Below are 20,841 nucleotides of genomic sequence, written 5' to 3'. Positions count from 1 at the left end.
AAAAAATTATTCAGTGCATTGCAAAAAAATTTAAAAAATTTGTAATTTGCATATCAATGAATTCAACTCACTGACAATTTTTATTTTAAGAATGTTTTATTATTTTACTCTTACTGTTCGTAAAAAAAAATTGGATTCAAGTAAAAGATCTGCAATAGTTTCTACTTTTTATTTAAAATTAAAAGAAAAATGTTCATAATACGCAAAATTGAGAATATAAACGTTTGAAATTAATTGGGAACAACTGACATCTACCGACTGTACCTCAAACTAAATTTCAATAATAAGGAAATACATTTAGCCAAGACGCACACCATTTTTGTAGATGGCTCTCATATCACTGGGTTCAAATACTTATAAGTATGTCTTAAATTCATACTACTATATTCAAATATTATATTCATTTGTGATTTGTTGGTTGAAATTATTTTATTTCATAAGCTGGCAATATTAAGGGTAGTTATTAGATCCGATAAGCTGGAACTTATTATCATTACTGACAGTGATGACGACCTAAATTTCTCCTTACCCTCCATCGATGACAATTTTAGGAGGAAAAAATATCCCCAAAAAATGAAAATAAAAAACATAATATTTAAGCTAATACCGCCTTCTCCGCCAGCTTAAATTAGATCCTGAAAATTAATGAAAAACTGAAAATAATTTAGAGAGAAATATTTATGGTCAGCGCTTTCAAATAAACTCGTATATCTCATTGCAGATACTGAAACATTATGTTAACAAAAAACGTAAATAACTACACGCAAATTTACATAAATTTTGAAGATTTTCTTCTATCTCATTTTCTCTGGCTTCATAGGAATGACTTTTTTTCTGTTTTTACATTATAAAAGTAGAGAAATAATCGATTAAATCGAAAGTAATCATAAAAACACATTCCTGGATTACACATGGAAATTACCGATTCAACTACGTAGAATAGATAAATTTTATCAATTGATTCGACAGTTACTTTGTGATAAAATCTATCCATTTTTAATTAATGTTTAACTTAGTAAATATCACTATTTATTCAAATCTACTGTGACACGTGTTTCTATCTATCCATTTTAAATTAATGTTTAACTTAGTAAATATCACTATTTATTCAAATCTACTGTGACACGTGTTTCGATGCATTCCGCATCATTACGGTGTTCGAAAATGATGCGGAATGCATCGAAACACAGTAGATTTGAAGAAATACACAGTCACAGTAGATTTGAAGAAATGGTGGTATTTATTAAGTAAAACATCAATTATAAAAAGATACATTTGACTTATTAACGGTCTTTTTTCCTAAAACATGGGTATGTTAAAACTGATTCTGGATCTACATTGTCAGGAAGATAAAGTAACCGAAAAAAAAGGATAATATTTATCGAATAGAAGGAATGATAAGGTTATCACAGGTTATTTACATTTCTTCTTATGTGTACTTATATTACATCAGGTCTCCTTAAGTGACTATTATACGAGAGTAATTGTCCTTTTTTGGGCAACTCTAAACAGCGCCTCAACGGTCCTGATCCCTGTCCAATCTTGTATATTCCGGAGTCAGGAGATCTGTCTTCTGGCCACACCTTGTAGACCCCCTATTTTGCCTTTCATGATTAGATGCATCTACACTACGAAGATAAAACGATAACTCCCGTATGGCATCTCAGCCTTGAAAGCTTTCATATAGTTTCTGGAATATTCATCCCTATTCTCGGTTAATAAATTCCCGAAAATTTGCAAACTTTCCACCTATCTTCTTCTAACCCGTATCCACACCCAGTGGTGCATAGGGCACTGCATCATATAAACGCAGTGTTATCTTGATCTTTCATACACGAAGGAAAGGTAATCACAGCCCCTCCGCTTCAGGTACCAGTGCAGGGTAAATATTCAATAAATATTATGGTGAAAAATCACTTATTTTTATTTAAACCCCTAGAAATCGAACCCGGGACTCCAGTACGGCAGCCAAGCGTGCTGCCCATTACACCACAGAGGCGGACAACCTTTAAAAAAAATAATTTCCACATGAGAATTATCTTAAATGAACATTAATTAGAATATTTTATAATTATTTTTTACTGTCGATTTTGACTATAAATAGCGGTCAATGCGATTACATACGATAAGGACGTAGTAAAATATGAAAATCTGGCTAAGATTATCATAAAGATCGTTTGCATGCTAAAGGCAATCGATTTATGAATATGAAAAGGACATTTTTCGTACAAAATATTACAAAAATGTCAACTGACCAATTGCTATCACTATTATTAAATAAAAATTTATATATTGGCATCGATACTACAGAGTTTTCTACCAGGGACGGAGGAAAGTAATCGAAGAAAAATTTACTTTAAAGAATGCAGGGTAATAAAAATAAGTAACATTATATTAAAAAATAACTCACTAACCTTCACGTTACTTCTCTGCAGGGTTAGGCAGAGAAAATCCAACGCCACACCAATGTGTTTTTGCTAACAATTTTCTCCTTTTCCTCATTCATGCATCTCCTCATACTATACATAAACGCCGTTTATTCCTACTCCTGAACTGACCACTTTCAAGTGTTTGAAATTCTTGATCATATCAAGTTTTCGTCGGTTTCCTCTGTTTCTATTACCAACCACATTTCCCTTATAAATATGTTTTACTATTCTTTCTTCACTCATTCGATTCACATGCCCAAACCATCTCAACACACCTTTCTTGATTTTATCGAAAATGCTTATCCCGGTCTCGCATTATTTCCTTATATCACCATTTTGCCGCACATTCGCTGATAGGAAATATTCCGATGAAAAAAATCATTCTAAATCGAAAATCTAAATAACAATATAGTATTTTATAGCGGTGAAACAATGGCCGTGCCATCTGTTGAACATCAACTCATATAATCCTTATCTTAATATGTCGGACATCGTGCTTCTTGGCACCTGCTGCCAATAAATATTTTTAAATATTTCGATTCTCTTTTTGATTCGTAGATTTACAATATTTTAATTGCTTCACGAGAAACTAAGCATTGTGAAATTAACATATATCAAAAATGTATTTAAATAATAACGATGCAGTTTTTCCACATACATTATACGAGTAAAGTTGTTTTTATTTTTATTTTATAAAATGCCGTTTCACCAAGAAATGTTAGTACAAAACTTACATCTAATATTAGAATTTATTTTATTTTATTTATTTTTTATTTAACTAGACTGAGCCACAGTAATGCATGCCTGGGTACAACTAGTTTTAAATAAAAAACTTTTTTTTTCAAATGTAGTATACATGTTAATACACTAATTAAAAATGAATAATATTCAAATCCATGTATTCAATCGTGATACTAAATATAATTGACTAAAAGTAAGCTAAAAGGTCAAATCGGCAATGATTCGAACGTTCGAATAGGCCGCCAGGGGATACAAAATGAGATATTATTTTTTTCAATTCCGACCTCCGACGATTTTTCATAAAGCATGTCACCCGCCGCCATTTCCCGGGAGGATCGCCCAAAATGGCGAAACTTTTAAAAAATCGAACGATTTTCGCATTTTCCTGTTATTCACGGAGGCCGGCCCGAAACCGCCAAAACTCCGGCTTATTACCATATTTTCAACGGGCATCAGATGTATAATTCATAATCCTCTTACAAAAACCGCGTCCTAGCCTCCATGATTTACACCTCGGCCCGGTTCCAAAGCTCGCCCGAATAATTCCATATGTCATCTACGTAAGTGATATATTGCCATTTTCTCATTTTTTTGCCATTCCCTTACGGTCGCTTTGCCCGGAACATTTTGCATTTATTATTAGTGTGGTTTTGTAGTAGGAAACCCCGTCTTGGCCTCGTGTTAATGATCAGTCTAGTGATATTTACACTATTTTTTAAGGAAATAAATTTATTTCGGTAATACACAGTGTCAGAGTCTGTTGTCTGTTGCTTTGTTTTTATTTAATAGACGCAATTTTTAAAAAATTTAATCATTACATGACAAAGATGATTAAAATTTAAAAGAAAATCCATGGAAAATCCACCGGTTCATTTCTTAGGAGGGTTTATTAAATACAAGAGATTTTTCACTATTCAATGTATTAATCACTATCCTGGATTCATTATCAATATAATGCAGCGTCAATACGATGCAGCGCTATGTGCACAATTGGATGCGAATAAAAATTAGAAGAAGAAAAAATAGCGACAACAAGAAACGACAAAACAGAAGTTATTAAAATGTGTTCGGTGTTCCAAAAGCATTTTTAACTTTGTGGTATGGCAATATAACACACTCCTTATCATTCATCCTTCAATTTGTGTAATACCACTCAAAAAAAAAGTTGTGGTATTACACAAAGTGAATGATAAATGAAGAGGATAGTGTTTATATAATAGTACATATAAATAAAAGCAACCAAAAAAATTCAAGAGATAATGTGTGACACTCTCTTTATATTCATCGTTTAGTTGAAGTAATACCACTTTAAAAAATACTTATACGTGACTACCAGTTTTAGAATAATCATTCCATCATCAGGTCATTAAAATAAAATTATATTACATTTTGAAATTAAATTATGTTATATTACCGTACCACAAAGTTAAGAATGCTTTTAATATACAAAAAAGAGATAATGTGTTTTTTATTGTATGAAGCGATTTTTGGTTTATGAAATAGGTAACATACAGTGTTGAACTTCTGCTGTGAGGATTATGGTTTTAAACCGCTAAATTTCAACAAACATCGGTACGTATTTACCCGCATATGCATATATTCGTTTGTCGGGGGGTGTAAGCGAGGGGGTGAGTTTCAGGAGTTCCGATAGTCTTGCCTTGGACTTAAGGGGTGGAAACCGAGGTTATTTATGTCCACTGGGGATTCGGATTATTTGCACATGTGTTGCTGGCCATTAAAAACGTCATCGTATATCTGGGCGGGTGTTAAATTTATTTTCATCTTTTAACAACATTAATTCTTTTTTACTGCTCTCATATTTTAAAAGATATTTTGGATAGTGAATGTAAACTAACGAACCGCTTTTTTCTGTCAGATTAATGGCAATTCAAATTTAAAAATTAAAAAAATATTCCAATCAGTTAAATTATAGAAATTTAAGAAAACTTCAGAAAAAAATTGGTCATCCTACATGTACAAAATGCAAAAAAACCGTCCGAAAGTAAACAAAATCTATTATCAGCTTTATGTGTGTGTGTGTGTCTGTGCATTTATATATGTTAATGTAAATTATTATGTTAGTATACCATATAAAGGCAAACAATTAAGTTCTGTCTTGGTAATAATTGTTGTTGAAAACAAATGGTTTTCTATTTCTCTCCACATATTGCATACCACATTTGAGGACATGTCTCCTTACCGATGCTCTTATACACAGAATATAAAATTTCATTGATAGACAAAAAAGAAAAACTAGAATTTAGTTGAAGCTCTTTCTGGCCTGGTGGCCTTTGCGTCTATATAGGTGAAAAAAGGATAGTTTCATTAACAATGAGAAACCATATGATTTCGTACGAATATAATTTTATTTGTAAAAATTACAAATAATTCAATCAGGAATGGTTTTATGGTACCTTACAACAAGATACTTGCATGCTAGAATGTTAAGCATTTAATTTTTCTATTTAAATTGGACAGTATTACTTACTAACTTAGAAATATGACATCCTTATAAGCATTTATTTTTTTACTCTGTAAGTATGACTGGATGTTTCCGCCCCAGTCTTATTTCTTTACTAAGTTTGTTTTTAATTTAATGATTTTTTAAGATAATTGAAAGCGTTTTCACTGTTGTCCCGTCTGAAATGCCTTACAAAGGAATACTGGACCTACTGTATGTGCTCAGTTTATTTATTTTATTAAAATCATTACTGAGCAATTACATGTAATGTTTATCCACCGCAAATATAAGGTGTAAAGTATTAAAAAGTATGTAAAATAAACGCATCTAAAGCCAAAAAGAAAACCCAATATTACTGACTACCTACTAGGAAAAGGTAGTACTTTTCCTTATTTTATGTCGTAAAAGAATTAAGCTGGTATTAATAAAGAGTGCAGGGAAACTCCCCTATTTTACTTCCTTATAAAAACTTTATTTTACTAAAGCGGTATTTGAGTACCTACTGTAAGCGTAAAATTTCATCTCCCCTCTAATAATACCCGGAAGTACATTATTTATGGTAATTTAACCAATTTTCGGTACGCGCGATAAAAACATCCGATATTTTTGCAAATTCGGCATTTAAACTACCGGGAGCACAGAACGAACGAGGAGGTCACGTCTACTCCTTGTGAGCATCAATGAACGTATTCATTGTCCCCGGGGTAAGCTTCAGTATAGCGGTCAGATAAAACCACGTCCTCCATGCCGAGATACGATAGTCCAGGGACGCACAATGTTTGTGCGTGATATTGGTTCACGGCGAATTTGCCAGCCGTGTTGTATTTTGTTGTTTTTTTACATGATTAACATTTTGTGTCATTCCCGCCAAAACTGCGATAAGCCGGTGATATTTTGGCAGGATTATAATGCAATGTTGTTTAACGGTCAATGTTATCGTGCGGATACTTAATGCCAGGCATGCTTTGTTTTAGATGGTCTTGTTTACTCTGCAGTGATATTCAGATAGGATGATAATAAACAAAGGAAAATTAACCAGAAAAAAATGTTTAAAAAAATAATTTTCCACAAAGCTTTAAAGTATTCATGAATAATTTTATTAATTACGTTTCAAATATAATTCGTTATGATTAAATCAACTGATTTTTTCGCCAATATCATCCCATATCCATAAGTTTATTATTTTACAACGAGAGACCGATATGCTTGCATTGACCAACATATTCAGTTCATGTAAATCCTGCTTAAAATACTAAAGCGACTCTTAGTAACATATATCGTCATTAACTCTTAAAAATGTCGTATATATTTGCCTCAATTATCTCTCATTTTTATCACAATAGGCGAAAAGTTCCTTGGCATTAGACTTGAGACTAGGGCTCAAATTGAATATCCGGGTTTTTTACTATCGTATTTATCAAATAATATCTTGGACTGATACCTGACGCTTAAAACTGATTATCTTGTCTTTATATAATTAATGAGCCCCTAAACATAGCCCTAATTTGATGAAGTGCCCTATGTACCATTGGGTGTGGATAAGGGTCTAAAAAAAGACAGTCAAAATGAATTGGTTAAATGGGGTTTGATAATTTCATATTTTTTTAGTAAATAAGACTTTACTTTACTATATAAAATGACATATTAACATTTAATTGGATTATGTTTGAGATTGTAAACATTACAAGACAATGGTTCACAATCACGTTTCTGCTAACAATGCAGTGGTAACTGTATTTTCAAACCGTACTTGCAAAATGTAGGAGTCTGGAAAAGCAATTGGCGAAAATGCAGCATCATCAGTTACCCTTGAAATGTAACAGAGCTGGAGCAGACGGCAGACATTACAGGTCACTGGTACCAAGATCCAGCTTCCAGAAATGAGAGAGATAATATAAGTGGTGGATAAAACCCACTAAGAATGGTTAGGAAAACACAATCCAAAATAAATAAATAAAATAATATTCGCAACATATTTGGGTGTGCTAATACTTGTTTTATATTTTGTTTGTCTAAAAATTTAAGTACTGTGGTTGTCAATCATGGGTAGAATGGTGCTTGTTGCATGTGTGTAAAGTGATCACTTTACCAACCGTATGATAGGTCATAAACCCTGTAAATACCCATAGGACTGAAATATTCTTCTTTATTTATGTTGAGATATCTAAAAAAAATAATAATGTTTTATATTTTGTAAATTAAAAGCATTGATAAGTTTGTGTTATGGTAATAAAACACTCTCCTTATCATCCATTGTTTACTTTGTGTAATACCACTTCTTTAAAACACTTATTTGTTACTACCGGTTTCGGAAAATTACAAATAATATTTTATATTATCTAATAGGTATATTTCTGCGTATCGAAGAACATATTTGTTTAAATTTTTTGTTAATGACGATCTCACCTCAATAGAGACGTTGAATTTTTAAATGCGCATTCGCATCAATTAAAAGAACCCTTCGATTGAATTAAAAACACATTAAGTGCAGGATATTTCAGGATTTTGTGTTTTCGGACTAAAAACATTCTCTCTTGTTTTCCAGGTAAGTTTTTCAAGCCAGAGCCTGATTTTTTTCAGCCGGATATGGCGCGTGCATTAAGGGAAACGCATTAATTTGGGCCGCTGTCAGTAACTGGACCCTAATTTACTTCCATTTCACCGTACTCACCCCCGAATCAAAACACCTTCAGATCCGACAGGCGTGTTTTATATTTTGTTACTTTATTTATTTTTTTGCCAAATGACCAGTGTTTCTCCCAAATTAGTTTATGCAAAAGTTTTTTTTAATAAGATTAAATTCATAAATGTATGCGAGAAGAACAAAGAGACGCAGTTCATTAACTTTTAAATGTTAACAATATATTCCCCACCACATGTAACTCCTTTAAAATAGTGTATAAATGATGGAGGACCAATATTTTCGTGCTCAGATAGACATACATACTTTTAAACTTAATATGTCACGCTCTTTGTCTTTGAGTTTCAGTACTGAGTATTATTTGATCGGTTTGGTGAGGTGTTTTCTTTGTGTTTATACTCAGTACTGCTAAGAATCGAAACATCGTGCTTCACTCAATTTATTGGCGTCGCTTTACTCTTCTTGCCCTTATAATTTTATGAATAATCAATTGATTTTCATTTTTTAAGTTTCCGTCTTCCTCATCATCGGTGTTCCAGTACCATTAGTCGTTACAACCATATTAATTGTATGAAAGTGAAGCATAGTGATGGCCAAAGAAAGATGTTAGTAGACTGAATGCAGTCAAAATGCGTTTTCTGAGCAAATTTGTGGAAAAAACGTTGTATAATAGATGTTCGAATAGTGATATAAGTAAAAAGTACAAGACTGAGATGAGCATTAACGATCAAATTATGAGAGGTATGTCGAGATAGTTTAGGCAAGTGAAACGAATGAGTGAAAAAAGGATAGTATAATAAAGTTTTGAGTCGAGTGTCAATGTTCAAAGGAAACCATAAATAGAGAGCGAAAACTTGCACAAATTTGTACTTGGGTAAACATATACGAGTATGCAACCCAGAGTGTCCTAGACAGTCCCGACCCTACTTCACTTATGTCATCTGTATTCCATCAAATATATTCTTCACGACATTTTGAGTGTGTCCAAATACTTGTTCACAAAATCTGTGTGATTATCCAGGATTCGGACCTCACATACTAATATAAGAGTTTCTGCTTAGTAAAAAGCGTCTTAACATCTCACCAATAGATGTCTCTTGTGAAGTTCTATTGATTCAAGAACAAGGTTTCTAAATTGGTTCATATATATATAGAACTTCCAAGAATTTGAGTAGCGTGGTTGTCAATAATGGGTAGATTTGGTTAGAATGTTACACGTGTGTAAAGTGATCACTTAAACCAGCCTATGACGGTCGTCAGCCCCGTAAATGACCAGACTTCCATATTCTTCTTCTTTGATGAGATGTCAAAAAATAATATAAATATGTTATTCTTCATTATTGCATTATGAATAATGTTACCTTATAAATAGCTGCACGAAGGCACATAATATTACGTACTGAAAAAAGTTTGTTTTATTATGTAAGTTTTAAGCGTATGGCTTTTACGTTTGCTTGAATGAGACCTCAATAGGTAAACAAAAAAGGCTTGCGAACCGAAGCTCCGAGAAGTTTTTTTCGAAAACCAGGAGAAAGACAGGCGCTCACGGTTTTTGCTGCTTATCCCCTATTCCTCCCGTCACTCCCTCTCCCTCTGATATCCAGGAATCTTATTCTGGATTCGTTTTTAATAAAACACTTTTTTGTAATACTTTAAAATAACGAACACATAGTTTTTTTCTGCAAAAAAAATATTTGACCAGTGACCATGTTTCAGAATTACGGAACATTCGTAAAATTTACAACGGATATCCAATCGGAAGCACCGAGGCAATACATTGCTCACTCCTTTCAACAACGTCATATATCAAAAATCGTCTATTTTAAATTGTGTATGTTTTCAGAATGCCTAGAAAAGGTACCATATCATATTTTTAAAGTAATATTTACCCGCTACAGGGCAGAAAGTGTTGTTTTTGCATTTTGAAGAAAACGTACTATTTAATTATTTTTTAAATATACTTTATATTTTTCAAGTGGAGTAAAAACATTCAGGTTTTACGAAAAAATCAATAAGTGGCTTGATATTTATTATTAATAAATTTTATTATATTTTTAAACTTTTAAAACGATCTCCTGAAAAATCAAATATTTTGATGTATGACGTTGTTGCAGGAATTGTAGACATATGAAGGAGTTGCAGACATGTAAGGAATATAGTGACAACCAGCTGGTATCTTACATTTTTACCGATATTACATATTCGTATTTTATATAGGCAATTTGTGATATTTGATGGTTGAAGACAGGTTTAAATTTTAATGTGTGGATTTAAAAATTGACTCCAGATCTCATAACTGACACCATCAGACTTTTGACAGGATACATGTTCACAATTCATTTTGATAGTTGTCGAGGTAAGATTACAAAGATAACGTCACATAAAATAATATTTTCAGTGTGATAAAATCATTAATTACATATCTGGTTAGCACATTATTTACGAGAAATTTTTTTAATCAATTTTTTTTCTGTCCAAGATTTATATTAAAGTTTAAAATTCAGATGTTTCATTTAAGTTAAAGTTTTAGATTTTACGTTGTCTAAAAAGATGTTGCAACTCACATGCGATTAAATTTTATCACTGTTTTCTTTACAGTCATTGGTCACAGACCCTGAAAGTACGAAGTTCTCAAACAATCGACGGATAGTAAAACAGTTTGCTGATTTTTTTGTCCATCTATAATATTAAGGGTGACCCAAATATGAGTGTGACATATGACATCTCTTTGGATAATTCTGTTTTTTGAAAAAATGTAAATAAGAGACTTGTAAGAGAGAAGAACCTAGTATGTGATATATAATAATTCAGAAAAATATTATATGCTTATACGTTGCAAAAAACGTTTGAGCGTTGATCGTGAAACAACCCTTTGTGATGAATATGACAGCAACATATCGCTCACTCCTTTCAAGAACGTCATAAATCAAAAATCGTCAATTTTCAGTTGTGCATGTTTTCGGAATGCCCAGAAAATGTACTATATCCCAGCAAAAGAGTCATATTTTAAACTTAATATTTACCCGCTACAGGGCAGAAAGTGTTGTTTTTGCATTTTAAAGAAAAGGTATTGTTAAATTATTTCTTCAAATATACTAAATATTTTTCAAATGGAAAAAAAACCTTCAGGTTTTACCTAAAAGATCTATTACACAGTAAAAACTTCAATAAGTGTCTTGATATTTATTTTTAAAACATTGTATTATATTTTGAAACTTTAAAAACGTTCTCCTGAAAAATCAAGTTTTTTGATTTATGACGTTCTTGAAAGGAGTGAGCGATATGTTAATTCATTCGACAAACCAAAATAATAGTATATAGAATATTATGTATTACGTTTATGAGATTATTTTAATAATGAATTTGTGACCAGTGATTAATGAAGTAAAAACTAATTATTCGATGTGGCGATCCCCTAACCAAACAAACAAAACTACCTAAACATTATTTCAACGTAACGTAAGCAAATAGAAGATTCCATTTGTAAGCGCGTTTCATCGGCTGTATAATATTTACACTGTCTATCCGTAAGTCCGTAACTCCGGGGTACATTTCTCCGCCGGAAGTTCCGGATTTCCCACGAGAGCAGTAACGTCCTGACCCTCGATCTACATCCGATCCTTGCATAAGGACCCACCCTGCAGGGATGCGCCAAGATTGCATAATGTCTGTGTGTCTTGTATCTAAACGTGAAAGATATCGATTAATATAGGTGTCTCGACTTGAGAAGGAATACCTATCGTTTTTATATGAAAAAATGTGGAAGTCTGAGCATCTTACGATCTGACTTTTAACTGGCTTTAGTGATCAATTTATAAACTTGTGTAATGCTTACAATATTTTGAGTGATTTTGAAACACACTCAATATGTTGAGAATAAATTAACTGGTCAAATGAAATGCTAAAATAATAAAAATTAACGGGATATTTTCTAGCGTTTCTCAAGTATTTGATTATAATCCAGGATTCAGGCCTCACATACAAATAAAAGTGTTTCGGCTCAAGAAAAAGCTTTTCTCATCTCACCATAGATGTTTCTATTGAAATTCTAGTGAATTCAAGCACCATGTTTCGAATTTGAACAATATATAAAGAAGTTTCAAGAATTTGGTTAGTGTGGTTGTCAGTCATGGGTAGAATTGGTGAATGTTACACGTGTAAAGTGATCACTTCCAGCCTATGAAGGTCGTAAGCTCCGTAAATGCTCAGACTTCCATATTCTTCTTCATCTAGTGTGTTAATGAATAATGTCGGAGTCATTTTTATATTAATTTCATATTTTTATCATTCCTTTTTCTTTTAAATAACATCGTTCAATCGTTAGAATGTGAAAAAATACAACAACTAAAATACAATTCTGATAAATTCGTTAATTTTTTGCCTACATATATAATAAAATGTGGTTAAAAAGTAAGAATTAGATGTTATACAAGTACAAGCAAAGGTTTCATAAAGACACTTCTTATCAAACATTTTCCTGAGGCTATCCAATACTGAAATACTTTATTTCCTTTACATATATAAATTAGTAGGTACATTAATCTCTTTTTTACACAGTTTTTAACTACTGAAAAACGTTTTTGCGACGCCAGTAAAACCTGTAAAAGAGGCTGCATTTCACCTGCCACAACCCTCATTATTACAAATCATTTTGTCCCCTTTTCTCATCTGACCACCTATTGTGCTTAGCGAAGCGCTGTACCGTACATCTCTCTTTTAGGATAGGGGTCTTACTCGTCCAGTATCGAGTTGCATTCCTCCCCACCGACTCGGGGTTGGAACGAAATAAAAGAAATGGACCTAAGGGTGGTCGTGACATTGAAATACAAAACATAATTGGTTGTTTGTAGCAAGAACAATTCATCCTGAAAAAATTATATTTATTTTCTTTACAGTGCATTAATAATGATTTTGTTTACCAAAATAAGTATTTTTTAATAAGGTATAAATAAATACTCAGTTTATCAAAGGAAAGAGATGTGATGCAAATAAATACAATTTAAAGAACAATTAATGTATTAAAACATGAAAGTTATTTATAAAATTTATTTTTTCAATAAAGCTAGAATAAAGTCATATAATATATATATATATATATATATATATATATATATATATATATATATATATATATATATATATATATATATATATATATATATATATATATATATAAATATATATATATATTTATATATGTATATATATATATATATATATATATATATATATATATATATATATATATATATATATATATTTATATATATAAAAAAATATATATTTATATATATATATATATATATATATATATATATATATATATATATATATATATATATATATATATATATATATATATATATATATATATATATATATATATATATATATATATATATATATATATATATATATATATATATATATATATATATATATATATATATATATATATTTATATATATATAAATATATATATATATATATATATATATATATATATATATATATATATATATATATATATATATATATATATATATATATATATATATATATATATATTTATATATATATAAATATATATATATATTTATATATATGTATATATATATATATATACATATATATATATATATATATATATATAAATATATATATATATATATATATATATATATATATATATATATATATATATATATATATATATATATATATATATATATATATATATATATATTCATATATAAATATATATGTCTATATGCTCCTATTAGCAACTGTTACCTGCCATCAAATGTATTAAACTCCTTAATTCAAGAATCTAAAGCGTATGACTTCACTCTGCATATAATTACAATCGTGTTAAAGCAATATTCGATAGGATGCCCTATGCACCACTTGGGTATGAAAGGAGCCTAGGACGTTGGTTTCCCTGTGAATGCCTAGACTTCCATTTTCTATTTCATCTTTGTTAAGATACCAAAAAATTGTGTAAAAAAATAAACTCTTAATAAAGATAATTCAGATTTATGAACAAGTATTTTGACAAACTCAAAATTTCGTTAAAATATTCATTTACATTTATAAAAATGGTAACGATTTTTAAAATGAAAGATGGTGCTTGTAAAAAAGCTTGAAATCATAATTAATACTATCTTCAAATCATGAACTCTGTAAATAACTGCCGCAATAAATAAAAATGAGAACAATAGCTTTAAAAATCCGTTAGTAAAAAGACAAAACCCTTCATTATCAGAAAACAATTCGCTAACCCTCCGCGCTCATTGCGGTCATATTTTTATAAAAACTTCAATGACTGTGGGATGATTTTACGACGTTATTATCCACAGATTTCATCCCCTAATAACCACCCCAAATTAGCCTCGCGAAATAAAACAGAAGTCTTGGCTGTCCGTCGGGTTTCAAAAGAAAACCAACCCTTGGTTAACTACCATGCTGTTCAATGAAGCGCCCCGTGCAGCGAGGGGCGGTGCAGTTACTACCAAACGTACTGAAAATAAAAGAAACGCCGAGCTTGTTTGAGTGGTTTTGCCATTTCTGAAAACGAAAACTGGATGTACCCGACTTATGGGTACTAAGGCTTTATGTACAAAATAAATTCAGTTTCTTTCAAGACTTAAATATATTTAGGCAATAATGAAAATGCAGTCGTTAAATGGTTGTGCATTGAATACCCATAATCATTTTTTTTTTGTACATTCAAAACAACAAAAAACGTACCCTTATTGGAAGAGACCTTAAGAGTTTTTTTTTTTGTTTTTTTTATACGTATTTATTAATACGTCGGCAGTTCTCGTCAGAACTTCATACAAGGGAGCTGGCAGCCGACAGAAAAGCCTGGAGACAGTTTGTGGACTCCATATGCTCCACCTAGTTAGCGAATATGTTTTTTTATTTTTTTTATTTATTACATAAAAAATAATAATAATTCATAATTCATAAAATAAAAAGAATCACACCACATTTAAAAAATGCCTTAAGAGTTCCTTTATTTTTTATTTTTATGTTAAGAATATAAAGTTATGAATTTCTCATTATAATATGAACTTGAATAATTATAAAAGTAAAATATTTGTTCATTTTTGACAACTCAACTTACATGAAAAGGAACATGGAAGATAAAAAGTGTGTAAAATTCACCATTCTACCCATGATTGACAACCATACTACTCATTTTTTTTGGAACTCAAGCATATATCATAAATTTCACGACGCTTCATGTTTGAGTTCACGGAAGTCATCTATGATTGGTTTAAATATAACTACGAGGTGGAGAAACCCAGATTTGTAGACAAGGATGTATACAAACCCAAAAAGTTATAAAATGATGAAAAATATTTCAAATAATTATACATACATAAACTACTTTTGCAAAGACCATTTCCAATTCAATAATTATGATATCTAAAATCACCCTGGACTGATATTGGTATCAGTACAATACAATAAAAAAAACAATACTTTATTATATATTTATTTTGACTTTTGTTAATTTTTAACACATTGCAAATTACACTAAAAAATATTTCGTGGAAAAAATATATACATCTTCAAAGAACAGTACTTTAATTAACATCAAAGTTAACATTTTCCACACAAACTACTTTATTTTTACCTGTTTCATCTGCAAAATAATCGCAAATACAAATACTGCATTATCAAAGGTATTCTCGTTACAGGTTATTTTTGCTCATTACACCCGCATTCTCTTTCTACCTGCGAAGAGCAAACAGCATAAAGGGAACTTTGCTCCACAATAGCTGTTCCGTAATGTATAAAGCACTTTAAGTTGCCAGACTTTTGCACTCGTATTTTCGGATATTCCTGCATTTAGGGCTTTTCGTGGGTACCAAGTTGAGTAGCACAGCAAAGGGTTCACGCGAAAGGGTGGTTAAGGCTCTCCAGGATGTAATTTTTAAACAAATATGTTTCTGCAACAACAGCAAAAATACGTTTATTTATTGTATATAAAAAAATAAATATATTTGAGAAATTTCCTGAATGTTTTTCGTAGATACTTTGTGGCACATTTTATAAACTTTTTAAAATAAACAACTTTGTTTTTAATCACTTCTTTATTGGTAGGTACATTTTTTTCTCCAACCGGTTTTAAAAAGAACCTTGTCATTCATTGTAATTCTAAAACATTGAAATATTCATAGTTAGGTGAGTGGGTGGGTTTAAGAAATGGGTAATTAAGTTAAGTTTGCAGTTAAAATTTACCAATAAGGAAGTGGTTAAAAACAAAGTTGTTTTATTTTACCAAGTTTATTTGAAAAATATTTATGAATTATTCAAAATCTGCTTCACAGCCTGAAAAAGAAATTTATTGATAAAATTCAATATTCAAAACGTGGCTTTGTTTCAACTGTTCTGATCCCCATCCAAACTTAATGGTGCATAGAGCACCGCATCAGTCTATCACACAAAAATTTTGGATTTAAGACTGAAATAAATTTGATGGGACACAGATTATGTAAGTAAAAGAGTTCAGGATTAAAGGCATAAATCATTTTTATATTTGAAAATAAAAGCAGTAGAAATTTTAAGTCGAAAAAAGAGAATAGCTGCAACACCTAGGCCACTCAGGGTTGCATACCGTACTCATGCCATCAGCAATATTGCATTCCATAACTTATTGATGGGGATAAGGTGGACGCTTAGAAAATAAAAGTCCGGATTTGATTGAATTATTATACTTAAATGATTATTCATACGTTTTTATGATACTATGTACGAAGTATATATAATTGAGTAATTTAACCACTTTTATATTGAGTAATTTAACCACTTTTATAACCACACTACTCCTATTTTCGTCAATCGTGGATATAATGGGAAATGTTGCACGTGAAAAGTGATCACTTAAACAACGTTAAACAGGTCATTATTCCTGTAAATACCCAGACTTCTATATTTTTCTTCATCTTAATATGTATGTTGAAGCAACTACAGTTTATGATTTGTTTAAAAGAAATATTTTTAAAAAAATAAGAAAAATACAACAAAATAAAAAAGAAATATCATAAATACTAACTGACGTAAGGTCTAAAATCCATAGCTTAGAATTATGTAGAAAAGCCTGTACATATGTTTAATGTCCATAAATTTACTCGTTCACAAACTTAACCCATTCGGCATTCGCTGTACAAAACGGTGGCTTACGAATTACAGACATGTATGTAGTAAATTTTATTCTGCTTGATTGTGTGGGCAGGGTGTAAGTATTACGATCAACAAAGGGTGGTTTTGCCATTTTCTTTTATTGCCCTCAAGTTTTCAGGTAGGGGAGACTTATTCCCAATCGTGTATTGGGCCTAGGACGGTCGTAAGGAGTTTTCTCTTTATGCAGAAGGCAAGGCAATCGAACAATTTCAACGCAAAAAACCTTAGATATACAAGTAGGGACTTACAAGAAACTACATAATTTTACATATACGCCTTTCAAAGTACCCTTATTTTGCGCGGCTACATATGCATTTATCTACATAAAATGTAAAAGCGTTTGTCTATAAAATTTCAGTTCTTTCTGCATATAACATACTCAATGTCTTTATTTTTTTTTGCTATTATTTGGACACAGTGAAGCACAAGGATCTGAATCGCTTAAAAGCACTGTTATATTGATCGTTAAATTGATGTAGGCGATCAGTCCTGCATCTCAGAGTCCAGGATGATATTATTTGAAAATCGGAGAGAAATATTATTGTGTTTAAATTAACCCCCTTGAAAATTGAACCTAGCACATTCAGCACGGTAGTCAAACGCGCCAAATTTTATTCGGTCTTCCTTTATTCTATTACCAATCACGTTCGTCTCATAAATGCGTTTTACTCACTTTTCTTCACTCATTCGATTCACATGCCCAAACCATCTCGATAAACCTTTCTTAGTTTTATCGTTATTGCTTATCTTTATATCTTAATTTTTTTTAAATATATTAATATCTTAAAATCACCATTCGAACATCAATCATGCAACGTTTTACCGCACATTCATCTGAGAGAACGCAATTCGACTGCATTTTGTTTACTTTCATCCTATAATTGCCAACTCTATGCTTTTCTTCCATACATCAATAATAATAACACATAATAACCATCTAAAATTGGAGATCCTCGGTCAATTGTCTCAACAACATCTTCTTTAGAAATGTAACTAGCTCAAATCATAACTATTCACTTACAGAAGTCTCTTCTTCTCTCTCTGTTCGTGTCATGTCAGATCCCCGTAACGTCGGCTATTATTTTATACATAGTAATCATCCTTGTCATGGGAAGCTCTAAATAGCGCCTCGACGATCCTGTTCCCCATGCAATCTCGTATATTCCAGAGCCATGAAATCTGTCTTCTGCTCAAACCTCGTCAACTATCTATTTTGCCTTTTATGATTAGGCACAATAGCTTGTACTTCTCTACTCGAAGCACTTGCTCCAGTTAGAATACTTTTCAGAACACACTTAAAGAAGTGTTGAAGGAAATTTATTAAATGATTCACTATTAAATACTAAATACTAATTGAGTTTTGATTCAAACTTGTTTCGAAACTAGTGGTGTGAAATAAAACTCAATTATTGGACTAATACAGGTGTTTAATTTTTAATAATCAACTTGTTATTCCATAAAGTTACGCTAAATCAATAAATAATTTCACTTTTTTCTAGGTGTGCTGAAATAAATAATACCAAACCAGGCAGGTTTTGAGTAAATTGCGTTCTTTTTAATTACCCGATTTACGTTTCTTTCTTTAGCGTTATTTATCGCTCCAAGGTACCGCAGTTTAAAGCGAATTACCGTTATTATACCCTCGCTGAAGGTGATTAAAATTAAATTACAACAATGCTAATTTCCTCCGCAATTTTCGGCATTAATAGCAACGTATTTCTATAGCCTTTAAAAGCACTTTCGTTAAAAATGTTTTGTGTTCTTAAAACAATAAAAGCACTTAAAAGTTTTAATGCCTTTTCCAAGATTATGATTTAACTTTGTGATTTATTTAACTTTTATTTTGAAAAAAATAACAATTTACAACAAGGTAAACAGAAATAATAAAATAATATTTGAGGAGAAGTTTTTTCTTTATCATTTTAAAAAGGTTTAGTACTTGTATGTAGCTCTCGAATTTCCATTTATGTCTTTAGAAAATAACTCCAAAACGATTTTATAATAGTAAAATGCAAAAAAAAAACAATTCTAACAGAATTTCAAAAATTTGGGAACCAAATATTTCAATGACACTCTTGAGAAATAAAAAAAATAAACATTTATTCAAATTTAAAAAATAATTTGAATGTCTTTTTTACACGTTAATCGAAAAAAATCAACAAAATAAGTAATTATAGTAATTATTAAAGTTCATTATTCTGTGAGTATTTCGAGGCAAATTGCTAGTCAATTGTTTATAAAACGTACCTCAAAGCATCAGCAAATTTTATTTTGTTTAATTATTAATAAATCTAAAAAACCAAAACGATTTTTTTTCAAAATTATTTTTGACCTATTCTACTAATATATATTACAATATAATACATATCAATTTTCACTCCAGCATTAAAATATTCGTATCTTTCTTTTGAACTTTCAGGACTTAAATAACTTTTTTACAAATAAATAATATTCCCAAACTAAATTATTTAATTACCTTTACATAAAATTGATAATATTTTTCGATTAAGTGACTTTAAAATACGTTTAAAAAATCTAGATTTCACCCCATTACCTCAGTTTTCTCTAACTAATCTTTTCGAATAAATTATATATTTCATTCGTACCAACGAAGCGTATTTATTAGAATCATTCGTATTCTGAGCGCTATATCGCTGAGTGAAATATTCCCTCCTTTTAGTTCCACTCCTTTTACGATCAATTATCCCTCGTTTAACGACAGCATAAAGCGTAAGCAACGTTCCGCGATTTTTCGTAAAATCAGAGCTGAGAGAAATTAATCATCCCTTATACACTTGGATTGTCTCTGATAACACAATTATTGTAATATTAATTACTAGAAATATAGTGAGCTGAATAAGAATATTCCTTCGATTAATATTTCTTTACTAAAGAAATATTAATGGCAATTATAAATATAGTTCCTGATATTTTCCAAGTTTAAGTCATTTAATAAAGAAAAAAAATCTACCAATTAAAAAAAGTTACTTCACTACTTTCAATTACATTTTTCTTGTTTTAGTTAATAAACAACATTTGATTATAATGCTGAGTGCATCTAAACACGTTTCACTATGGATTAACAATAACAACTTAAGAGATCATCGCGATATTAAGCTAAACATATGTTGCAATAAAACATATTTTTACCGTACATTTAATGAAGTATCAATTTATACAAAAAAAATTAACGTGATTCGAATATATATTTAAAATAATAAAATAATTACCTTCAAGATCCAGGATATGTTAATGTCCTCACAAGAATATGTTTTATCTGAAAAGAAAATAAAATAAAATTATTACTGATTCAAAAAAAAAATTCTCAAAATTAATATTTTATTTTCTTTTATTGGATCGTTTGTAAAGAAAAT

The 20,841-nt window shown here is 30.4% G+C and overlaps 1 long non-coding RNA gene across 1 annotated transcript in view; it reads right to left on the bottom strand.

Annotated features, from left to right (window-relative positions):
• LOC148310533 (uncharacterized) overlaps window positions 1-20,841 on the bottom strand; it is a 238,427-nt gene that overhangs the window by 137,952 nt on the left and 79,634 nt on the right. Inside the window, exon 3 of the long non-coding RNA XR_015837387.1 lies at window positions 20,698-20,744. This is a non-coding gene — a long non-coding RNA (uncharacterized LOC148310533). The remainder of the gene's footprint in view (window positions 1-20,697; window positions 20,745-20,841) is intronic.

This window comes from Brachycentrus maculatus, unplaced genomic scaffold (genome assembly GCF_059751285.1).
Source record: "Brachycentrus maculatus isolate JH-2025_06_01 unplaced genomic scaffold, ASM5975128v1 h1tg000092l, whole genome shotgun sequence".
NCBI classification, from domain to species: domain Eukaryota; kingdom Metazoa; phylum Arthropoda; class Insecta; order Trichoptera; family Brachycentridae; genus Brachycentrus; species Brachycentrus maculatus.
This window is presented reverse-complemented; position numbering and strand designations above follow the sequence as displayed.